At 42.6% G+C, this 11,663-nt stretch overlaps 1 long non-coding RNA gene across 1 annotated transcript; it reads left to right on the top strand.

Annotated features, from left to right (window-relative positions):
* Positions 1-2,497: 2,497 nt before the first annotated feature.
* Positions 2,498-4,306, top strand: LOC137464299 (uncharacterized). Its single transcript, XR_010994164.1, has 2 exons — positions 2,498-3,007; positions 4,012-4,306. It is a non-coding gene; the product is annotated as an uncharacterized lncRNA (long non-coding RNA).
* Positions 4,307-11,663: the final 7,357 nt, after the last annotated feature.

Raw genomic sequence — 11,663 nt, 5'->3', positions numbered from 1 at the left:
TGGATGCTTTCACCGAAACAGAAAAACAGCTAATCTTAAAAACAGCAGGAACTTTGGCAGAGGATTACTGCAAGAGCAAGCAGCTAGATGTAAAAGAGTATTTTCCCCTCCAAGACCCAAAGTGGAATCCCAACGTATCAGCAGAAGTAAAGAAATTAACCAATTATCAAGAGTGGATAGTAACAGGAGTGGAAAGAGCTATTCCAAAGACCATAAATTGGTCTGCCTTATATTCCCTTAAGCAGGGGCCTTCTGAGACTCTGTCCGAGTTTCTAGAGCGTTTGAGGGATGCAATGCATTGCCATACATCATTGGACCCGGGGTCTGAGATAGGGATAAATCAGCTAGTTAATTCATTTTTGGGACAGTCTGCTGGAGATATTAGGCATAAACTTCAGAAAATCCGGGGACCGGAAGGGAGAAACCTTGAAGCCTTGCTAGAAGAGGCATGGAGAATATTTAGCAACCGGGAAGAAGGATATAAACAAGGGATGAAAAAGCTGGTGGCAGTAGTACAGGAAGAAAGACAAGGGAGACACAGGCAGGGACCACCCAGACAAGGCCCACCTCAGCTGGGCAGAAACCAGTGTGCAATCTATAAAAGAACTGGTCACTGGAAAAACCAATGCCCAGAACAAAGATGAGGTGACCAAAGGTGGTTGCACATGTACAAAACAACTGAGGAGGACCGGGGGATTCCACTGCAGCAGATCCACTGGTTATAACGACGAGGCTGGGGGAAGAAGGGAAAAGGGTAGAATTTTTAGTGGATACAGGGGCCACATATTCAGTTTTAAATAAAGCATTAGTACTTGTGGAAAATGATTATGTTGTAGTGCAGGGAGCAACTGGCCAGTCTGAGAAGGCATATTTTTGCAAACCTCTGAAGTATAAATTGGGGAAACAATGGGGTATTCACAAGTTTTTGTATATGCCCAATTCTCCAAAGGCACTTTTAGGGAGAGACTTCTTGGAGCAGTTACAAGCAACCATTGCATTCAAAAATGGGGAGGTTACTCTGGAGGTAAATGATCAAAAGTACATAGAGGTGTTAAGTTTAACATTAACAGCCATTGAAAATAAGGAAGAAATTAGTGAACAGATATTAAGTCAAGTATTTTCTTAGGGTATGGGCCTCTGGTGTACCAGGGAGGGCGAAAAATGCCTCCCCCATAGTAATTAGGCTTAAGGAAGGGACACAACCAGTAAGAATTAAGCAATATCCCCTGAAAAAAGAGGACAGGGAGGAATCAGAGAAATAATTTAAAATTTTCTGTAGTTAGGGTTATTGAAGAAATGTGAATCTGATTTCAATACTCCCATTCTACCTGTTCGGAAACCTGATGTGTCATATCGGATGGTACAAGATTTGAGGGTTGTCAATAACATAACAGAAGATTTATATCCTGTGGTAGCAAATCCATATAGCCTACTAACTTTTTTAACACCTGAGCTAACCTGGTTTACCGTTTTAGATCTGAAAGATGTCTTCTTTTGCCTCCCTATCCACAAAGCCAGCTAGAAAATTTTTGCATTTGAATGGGAAAGCCCTAAAAGCGGGCGTAAAACCCAGCTCTCATGGTCGGTGTTGCCTCAAGGCTTCAAAAATTCCTCTACTCTGTTCGGGGAACAACTCGCAAAAGATCTAGAGTCCTGGGAAGCTCCACAGGAAGAAGGAAGTTTCTTACAGTATGTGGATGATCTTTTAGTAGCCACTCGGACGAGGGAAGCATGTGTGGCCTGGATGGTAAGCCTTTTAAATTTCCTAGGGATCCAAGGATACAGAGTATCAAAGAAAAAGGCACAGGTGGTGAAACAGACGGTAATCAACCTGGGGTATGAGGTCAGTGCTGGGTAATGGACTTTAGGGCAGGCTCGCAAGGAAGCAATAAGCCAAACCCTGAAACCCCAAACAATAAAGGAAGTCCAAACCTTCTCAGGCATGGCAGGGTGGTGCCGGCCGTGGATTTATAATTATGGACTGCTCGTCAGACCCCTCTATGCTCTTATTGCTAATGGAAATAGAGATCTCCAGTGGTCAAAGGAAGCCACATGAGACTTGCACCAGCTAAAGAGTGCCCTCATGTCAGCTCCAGCTTTGGGACTTCCAGATGTAAGTAAACCATTCTTTCTATTTTCCCACGAGAAACAAGGAATTGCCCTGGGGATATTGGCTCAGGACTTGGGTCCCTACCGGAGGGCAGTTGCTTACTTTTCCAAGCAACTAGATGCAACAGCCAAAGGATGGCCAGGTTGCCTCAGAGTTGTAGCAGCAGTCGTGCTGAATATTCAAGAAGCATGCAAGTTTACCTGGGACAGAAAATAACTGTGCTAGCGTCCCACACAGTGTCCACAGTACTGGAAGTAAAGGGCGGCCACTGGCCCTCACCACAGAGGTTCTTGAAGTGCCAGGCCATCATGGTTGAACAAGATGACGTAGAGATAGTGGCAACTAACATTGTCCGCCCAGCTTCTTTTCTCAGTGGAAATCAAGCAGTCCACCAGGATTGCCTGGAGACTGTTGAAGCTACTTACTCCAGCCGCCCAGACTTAAAGGACACTCCTTTGGATGTTGCAGAGACCTGGTTCACTGACGGGAGTAGCTACGTTGCCAGTGGAAAGCGACATGCTGGATATGCAGTCACTACCTGCAGAGAGGTAATTGAATCTGGACCCTTACCAACAGGCCCCTCTGCACAGAAGGCTGAGATAATTGCACTGACCCGTGCCTTGGAAATGGCCAAAGGAAAGAAAATAAACATTTACACCGACTCAAGGTATGCATTCGGAGTTGTGCATGCACATGGAGCCATTTGGAGAGAGAGGGGACTGCTGACTTCACAAGGGGAAAACATTAAACATGTGCAGGAGATAATCCGTCTGCTGGAAGCAATTCAGCTGCCTGAAAAGGTAGCAATAATGCATATTAAGGCACACCAGAGAGTGAGCTCAGAATTGGAGGAAGGAAATGAGCTGGTGGATAGAGAGGCAAAGGAAGCAGCAAAATGTGAGGTAACTATTGAAGGAGCTCTGATCCCAGATGGACAAATTTCCCTTGAAAGTAAGCCAGAATATATTAAGAAAGACAAAAAACTAATCGAGGGTCAAAAAGAGAAATATAACCATGAGGGGTGGGCTACCATTGAAGGGAAGCTGGTAATCCCTTCCCACTTGTTGTGGTCATTACTAAGGGAGGAGCATCAGAAAACACACTGGGGAATAGATGCCTTGAACACTTATTTGATTGAAAGAATCGTTGCCAGGAATTTATATGCCACTATAACTCAAGTGACCCAACAGTGTGATCTTTGCCTCCAGGCTAAACCCAAAAATACTCCCAGACCTAAACTTGGTCATATTGGGAGGGGCCATGGACCTGGACAGCAGTGGCAAATTAACTTTTCAGAACTCCCAAGGAAAGGGGAGTATCAGTATTTATTAGTATTAACAGATACATTTTCAGGGTGGCCAGAAGCATCCCCTACCAGAACTGTCAAGGCTGGAGAGTTTACCAGGGTATTATTACAAGAAATAATACCACACTCTGGAGTTCCAGCCACAATATCCTGAGATAGAGGATCACATTTCATTTCCAGGATAGTGCAACAGATTAGTACCCACCTGGGCATAGACTGGGAACTTCATACTCCATACCACCCCCAATCAAGCGGCCAAGTGGAGAAAATGAATCATCTGATTAAGCAACAAATTGTAAGACTGGGGCAGGAAGTTAATCTACCCTGGATCCAAGCTCTTCCACTGGCACTGCTGCGAATTCAAACTAAACCTAGAACTAAAGAAAGGCTGAGTCCCTTTGAAATGCTTTATGGAAGGCCATATGGAATACAAAAGGGAATGTCCACCCACATTGGGTAGGTAACATTGGCCACCTATATGGTGGCTTTAAGTAAACATCTCAGAGAAATTGAAAAACATGTGGCTGGAACTCGGAGCAGGGAGCTAGATGGACCACTACATAGCATACAGCCTGGGGATTATGTATATATTAAGTCTCTTACAGAAAAGACTTTGGAAGCACAGTGATAAAGGACCATTCCAGGTGCTTCTCACCACCTTCACTGCGATCAAGGTCAAGGACCAGAATGCCTGGATCTACCACTCTCGAGTGAAGAAGGCCCCAGAAGCCCCTTGGAGAGTGACACCAGGAGACAATGAACTGAGACTAAAACTTACTCGGGCAAAATGAGTATACTGCGGCCGGGGGTAGCTTGTAATTTCATTTACGGAATTGTTTTGTGTATAATTATAATTAGAGTCTTGGAATTAGAGAGTACCTCTATCCAAACCGATGCTGAATGGCCTTGGTCCCAGGCTTTTAATGAGTATACTGGATCCATGGCAGAACCTTTTGAGATAAAAGATTTAAACCTATCCACTGTAGTAATCCACAGGAATCAGGTATATGAGGAGCAGGAGTGGCAGGAACAGGAACTGTGGACACTTCAAGGAATTAGAGGAGAAGAAATTAGGGTAGGATGCCGGGTGATCAATGGGACCACTCATGAGAGGCCAGATGAAGTTAGTGTCTCAGCCTCTCCTGTATACAGGCACTGGGAGGTTTGTGACAGCCCAAGTAAATCAGATTGTTAGTGTAATTTCACATTAATACAGCCTGTAAAAGTGATTTGTCTGTGGGCTCATGATGCTATCAGGCTCTCATTTAAATTTAAAATAGATATTATACCTTTTACAATGGCAAGACCTAATACAACTCACACCAGTACTTAAGCAGCTCAGACCCAAACCAAACTTGAACCTAAAGTATATGAAATAGGCCCATATGTAGTGAGGAACATGGGTCAACAACAACTGTTGTTCAATCCAGAGTGGTCTCTCAAACGTGTTGAATTGCTAATGGAAATTAACATCTCAGAGATCCAACCAGCCTGCTCCTCTTTCTTAAGGATGTCCTTTGAGTGCTGGACAACATGGTTACAAAGACAAGTACACCTCAGGAGCAGAATAAGAAGGGATCTAACTGGGATATTAGGGACAGGATTAGGAGTTTTAGATTGAATTGATTCAGAAATACTGATGAACAATCTGGCCACTGCAGCAGGTGGTCTAGCAAAATTAAAACAGCCCTTACAGTCATCTCTATTGGCATTAGGAACTAGCCAGTGGCAGATTTCAAAAGTACTGCCAAAGTGGGAGAAGGCCAGGGATCAAGACCACAAGTTAATAGTAGAAGCGCTTAATACAGTTCAAGAGAATGTGTCCTTAGCTTTCAGCTGTATACAAGCACAGTTATGGATGCAGGCAACAGCAGCTCTGATCATACGGGAAGAAAGTGAAGGTGATTTTCCAGCTGAAATTTGAAAGATTGCCTGGGATAATGCGATTGATTTAGAAAGAAAGTTTCAATCCTGGTGGACTATGGTAAATTTTACCTATGGTCCTGCTTCTAATGTGGCCACTGCCTTTGTGCTTACTATATGTAATGCCACTGTTTATGTGATCCACCCCATCATCGCACTAACATTAAATCATAAAAGACAGTGCTCTACCCGTCAGAGCATAGGTTGTGGGCATGAAAGGTAAGTGAAAAGTGGCAAACAGTAAACTTAGAATCTTGTGTTACTAGGGAACAACTAGGATTCATTTGTGAAGGCAATAGCATTAATGCTCAAGATGTGTGTCTTGACACTGAACAAAGTATTTGCCAGTGTTACAGCCTGGGGTTCCCGGGGCCCATCTGACCCCGGCTGCCGTAGGTGTCCCGGATAGCGCTGGGCTGATAAGCACAACCTGTCCAGGTCCCTCAGGCTAGCTCCCAGCTGCAAGAAATCTTAGCAAGCAGCTCAAATCTTAAGTGAGATCAGCTCATTGGTGAATTCATCTCTTCAGTGATTTCAGCTCTTTGCTTGCTCAGTGCCTCAGGCAGACGCAGGGAGAGAGAGGAGAAGGCTGTATGAGGTTCCACAGCGGCGTCTTTATTGGCCGCTCCTGCGAAGGGTTTCAGTGACAGCTCTTCTGCCGAACTGGGCAGAAATGGGGGTTTATAAAGGGTACAGGGGTTTTAGGAAATGGTCCAATAGTAACAGTCGAGGCAAATATGACCTATCATCTTACAGAGAGATAACGAGGGTCCGAAGGCAGAAGAGGGGCTTCTTTGGTCCAGTCATCATGACTAGGCATCTCTTATCTTAGGCAAGTGACTGCCAGGGAGGCCTTGCAGGGCCTCTGGCTGCTACATGCCACTTTGAGATTCATCCAGTCACTGATCGGAAAACTGTGCTTATATATACTGGTAAAGGTTGTGTATGCTTGAGAACTGCTTGTGCTATTGTAAAAATCGATAACAGTGATTTTGTCTACTAGAAATCACTCTAATTTTTGTATTTCCAATTTTGTTTAGATTATTGGGTGTGATTTTTCATATTTGGCCCCAGTGACATCCCACCAGCTGATTAAAACCAATTACACAATGTATCATAAACTATCACTCACTCCTAATGGAATGGACCTCACATTGGCAAAACAATTAACTGAACACCAAGACCTGTTAGAGATTTTGAAGAAAATCCAAAAAAGCAGAGAAAACACCCTAATTACTGTCCATCATGATACCAAAGAAATAACCAGAATTCTGCACAGAATAAAACAGAATGCAGATCATCACTGGTGGGATGTAATCTTTGGATGGTCACCAACTGCAAATGGGATTTTTAATAAGTTGTGTCACCCCATTGTAGTTTTATTGATATTAGTTGGAGTATGTTTAGGATTATCATTTATATTGCTAATTTGGAATTGGAGAATACTACAGGGAGTAGCTGTGTTAACCTCCTTATCAAATGTAGATGGTAAAGCATTAAGGGACACTTATTATTGTAGTGATTTGCATTAAGTAAAAGAATTTACTTATATGTAGGAAAGGGGGGAATGAAACAGTGTAGAAATTTAATGAAGTAGAAATCCATTTGGATTTAGGTGAAATGTGATGCGTAGTAGCTTGCTAACATGGGTAAAATACGCTGTTTAGTCTGCTATACTCTGCTGTGCTTGTAAAACTGTCCCATCCAAGGAGAAAGAATGCGAATCTCCAAGCTGAACAGATAAAAGGGGCCCCTTGAACTCTGAAACAAAGAAAAAAACCAAAGCTAAGTCTGCAAGAGATGGACAAAGGGATTAGAGAGTTCTCTGTGCAAGGAAACCAGCAGAATGAATATGCATGAACCTATTGTGAAATTCTATGCATATGTAAATTAGTAAGGGGTAATAAAAAGGGATCAGGAATCCTCAGGGGTGCGCATGTCCTTTGAAGGGGAACAATCCCCACGTGTGCCCAGCGCTGTAATAGACATACCGTCCCTACAAATCTTTATTGGAATTGTGGGGTCTTGATTTTTCACCGCATTTCAAACACATTTCAAAAAAAAAAAGAACTAGTTATCCTTGACCTTTTAGAGGATCAAGATTACAGGGTCTGTCTGCAATACAATAGGACATTCTACTTCTCAAAAAATAAAGAGGGGCTAGACCCAGAGAATAAAAGAAGACAGGGTTGATTATACGGTATATCAAGAAATACAGCAAGAAGAGTAAAATAAAGGTACAAAATTTAAAAAAAATTAATAGTTCTTAAGAGCACCAAATAAGTAGAGTATAAAATAACTACATGAGTTCAAAAGAAAATTCATGAGTAGCTAAAAACAAAAATGGAAAGTTTTTAGAAGAAAAACACGAATTAATTTATTTATATAAAAGGGGAGGGATTGTTATGTGTATTTTAGATAATTCGTGCTTGTGAGAAATAGATGTATGAAATATTTTATATTAGTAAAAAATATTCCTGTAAGTTTCTTTAAGCACTCAAACCGGGGACGGGAAAGTTGCTTCACAGTATTTCAAAACTGCAGCTGGCAGCAGGGAGAAAAAGACCTTCATTTACAAAGTAATAGACATGGCCAGCCCGGAGATAGATCATCTGTCAAGGTAGTCCGAAGAACACCCGGACGACGAACACGCGATAAGTATCCGAGATTGAGATAACCAGAACCATCAGAGAGATACATCTGAATACCCAACTCCAGGAATATGATCATGGGTGATCATCACTCTCCGAACGGGTTTGTTCAACTTGCCACAGCAAAAGAACGCCACATGAATAAGTGCAGTCCAGGAAAGAAGGAAGGGGACTTTGCCTCAGTCAAGAAAAACCGTATAAAAATCTCTCGGACAGAACAGTCGACGTGAAGCATAGGGGAACCTCTGCTGCAGTGGTCGAACCTGTGTCTCACCCAGCGCTGATACCCAGGCTAGGCACTGACCCTTTTTAATAGTAGCTTTTTCGGTTTTATTCTCTAAATTGCTGTTTGGATAATTTAATAAATTTTCATTAATTAATAAATTAGTGCATTTCATTTATAACAAGGAGGGCTGCTACTTTTTCCAGGACTGTTATCCCGAAGCCATAAAGTTTGCGCATAAGGTCAAGGGAATCACCTGTGGGCTCGATATCACTAACTACGAGTACAATGGGGCTAGCCCCCCCCCCCCCCCCCCCGCCTTTGCAGGAAGGGCTTCCCCCTCTCTCTCAGTATAATATTACAAGCAGCCAAAGGTGGTGTTAGCTCGGTAAGGAGCCTGCGCGGGGTTAAAAATGGCACCCGCACTGGCGCAGTAGAACTTCCAGAGATAAGATTGTGAGCAATGCAGTCGTTAATTGTTTTGATTGCTACATGGCACATATGAAGCAAAGCAGCTGCAAGCTTATCTCTCTTTGTAGCAAGATCAAAAAGCTGAATACCAACAGCGTCCCAGAGCAATCCACAAAAAGCCGATCGGACTGTAGCCTCACGGAAATTCCCAATTACCCAAAGCAGTAAATCTTCAATTCCTTGCTTAGGTACAGAATTTCATCAAAGTCCTTAATTTATCATAAACATCCCTTTATTCTTTTGAGATATTTTGTTAGGACCTTGTCCTGAGTTGACTATATGATGCTTTTATCTCCAATCGTCTGTTCTGTTTATGTTGAATAATAAGTTTTGCACCTTTAAGACTTGTTCTGAGACTGAAGGGGGGAGAACAAGCGTGCAGTTTGTTTTCAGAAACTGCACTCACTCCTTCGCATTCATTTTGTTTAGGTTTTCCTGTTTAATAAACAGTTTTTTCCACTTTTCTCCAAGGAGGTATTTTTCCCGAACCAGTTGGGGGAGGGGCCGATTGAATCTTCTTCCTAGAGGAACCCCTTTGGGTGTTCTCTCCCAAATTTGCCCTGAAGCAAGACAGTCCTCCGGGTCATACTTAATTGCTCTCTTAGAATAAGCTGGAGGACAGTTAACTTAGCCTGTTCTTCTTTTAACAGTGCCTTTCCCATCCTACCAGCCCCCGGTCGTCTCACCTTTCCTGGTGTCCCCTGCAGTGTAAGCGTTCTTTTCCCGGAGCCGTCGTCCAACTCCTCCCACCGTGGTCCCACAGCAGCGGTCTCCAACCCGGGACTCCCACCTTTTCGCTCAGCAGACCCCCTTCAGAATCCAAAGGGTCCGGTGTACAGCATTATGTCGTCGGGTCACCAACATGCGGGAGAACAGGACTCCTGGAGAACTAATCAATGTGATTAAGCAGAAGCCCCTTTATTGTGTACATTATGCTCAAATTATACATTCTAATATTACTGCACATGCAAACATGCATTTCTTGATTGGTGCCTCTATCTTGTCCATGTGTTCTGCATGCATGTTATAAATACATATTACGTTGTTGGCTTTTCGCAAACATTAGGATGAATGTTATATGTATAATGTTAAAATAACTATGCTTTTATTTCTGCTATTAACAAAAACTTAGACATAGTAGTAGTGGTAGCTGATATAGTGTCCTAGATTGAAAAGCAAGATGTACTCCATTTGCTATCTGTATGGCAGTTGTCTTCTCTTAAGTGGGCAGTTTTTTTTATCTTTTTCACAACCAATTCTCCCTCCGGGGAGACATCTGCTGATAATGGGCTATTGAATGTCACTGCATGACTGATAAAAGTTACAGCCTCCCATTGTGAGATGCTCCACCCAGAGGGAGGAGACAAGCATTCCTAACTGGATATAATCTGGGTTTTTGGGACACCAGACAGCCTTTTCTACTGGATTCCCAAGAGGAACAGCTGGGTTATTCCACTGGATCTTCAAAGGAAGACTACATCCTTCTACAGGATTACTGCTCCAAAAGAACCACATCTGCCACTCCAGGAGGACTGCAGCCATTCCAATTTGGACTGCTACCAACACCCTGGCCAAAATGGTATCAGGTTGTATTCTGACTCTGTCAGTGGTTTTCCTTTTGTATTATTGCACGTATTTTGTTTCTTTTCCCTTTTCCTAATAAATTGTATTTCTGACTTGGAGTCTCTCACTGGTTTTGCTTTCAAACCAGAACATATAGTTAGGAGTGAACTGTCTGTTTGGTCAGGATAACATCCAGTGAACATGTAATGAAGACCCTGCTATTGATAGGCCAACTATCAGCATCTGCTGTCTGAAGAAAGTACGGACCAAGGCCCAAACTGGAAGTGATAAGGAGAAGGAGCCAAAACCACAGCCAAGAAACACACATGCTCTAAAAAGGCGGACCCAAGGAGGGGCCATGTAAAATAGTTCCTGGAAAATGTAAACTAGTTTATGCATATGCATAAGGGTCTATGAATATGCAACGGACGGATGTAATGGAAAAGATATTTAAGGGGTACCCCCAAAGGTGACAGTGTGCTCTTGGCTGAGTGCCAAGAAGCACCCGGCCATAATCTTTGCTTTACTGTCTTTTGTCTCCTATTGTCCTTTATTAAACTTTTAAAATTTTCACAGGTGAGTGAACGCATTTTTCACAATGCACTTTTGAGGATGTATGATTGGTTACAGTTCAGTGCTTCAAGGCCCTTCTTTTTCTAGTTCTTGTGGTCATGGCATTTTGTTTCTCAGTCTCTTTTTTCTTAATTTAGTACAATTTATGTCTTAGTAACCTTGATGAATTCCAGAGGGTTCCGATAAGAATAACTAAAAACGGTTTGTCTGGAGCACACTGTGGCCTAAGCTGTTTAAGTACATTGCTACAGAGGGCATTCCAGGCTCTGCACAGGCTGTTCAGTGGCTCTGCATGGTAGCACAGGGATGGACAGAGGATTAGCATCCTGTTGCCAGGGCCAGGCTAGTCCCTGAAGATATGGCAGGCCCTGAGCCTGTGCAGTGTCCTGAGGGAGCCATACAGGCTGGTTTTGCTGTGGATATTTTGATAAAAGTTGATGATTTTGCAACCAAATTTTCCCTCCATGTTTCCTGCCCTTTTTCCAGCCCTTTTCCCTTCACATTTGCCATACTTCCCCCTGTGAAAAATGCCAATCACTTGTGTTAAAATTTTAGAAGTTTAATAGTAATAAAATAGTAATAAAAATTAGGACAATAAGAATTTGGACAATCAAAGTAAAGACAATAAAACACAATAAAAAGCAAAGACTTACGGACGTCCGGATGCTCTTAGGCACTAAGCCACAAAAGCATACCTTGCTAACAAAGGATTAACCCTTAAAAGCAATAGCCTGTTACATATTCATATATCTCATACATGAGTCAAACATTCATTTCAAATGAAGGGTGCTTCTGTTTAATTTCAATTTCTCCCCCTCATCTTGTAAATCAATTTTCTTGGTT

This window comes from Anomalospiza imberbis, chromosome W (genome assembly GCF_031753505.1).
Source record: "Anomalospiza imberbis isolate Cuckoo-Finch-1a 21T00152 chromosome W, ASM3175350v1, whole genome shotgun sequence".
Lineage (NCBI taxonomy): Eukaryota > Metazoa > Chordata > Aves > Passeriformes > Viduidae > Anomalospiza > Anomalospiza imberbis.
The sequence above is the reverse complement of the archived record's forward strand: the minus strand, read 5'-3'. Positions and strand labels throughout refer to the sequence as shown.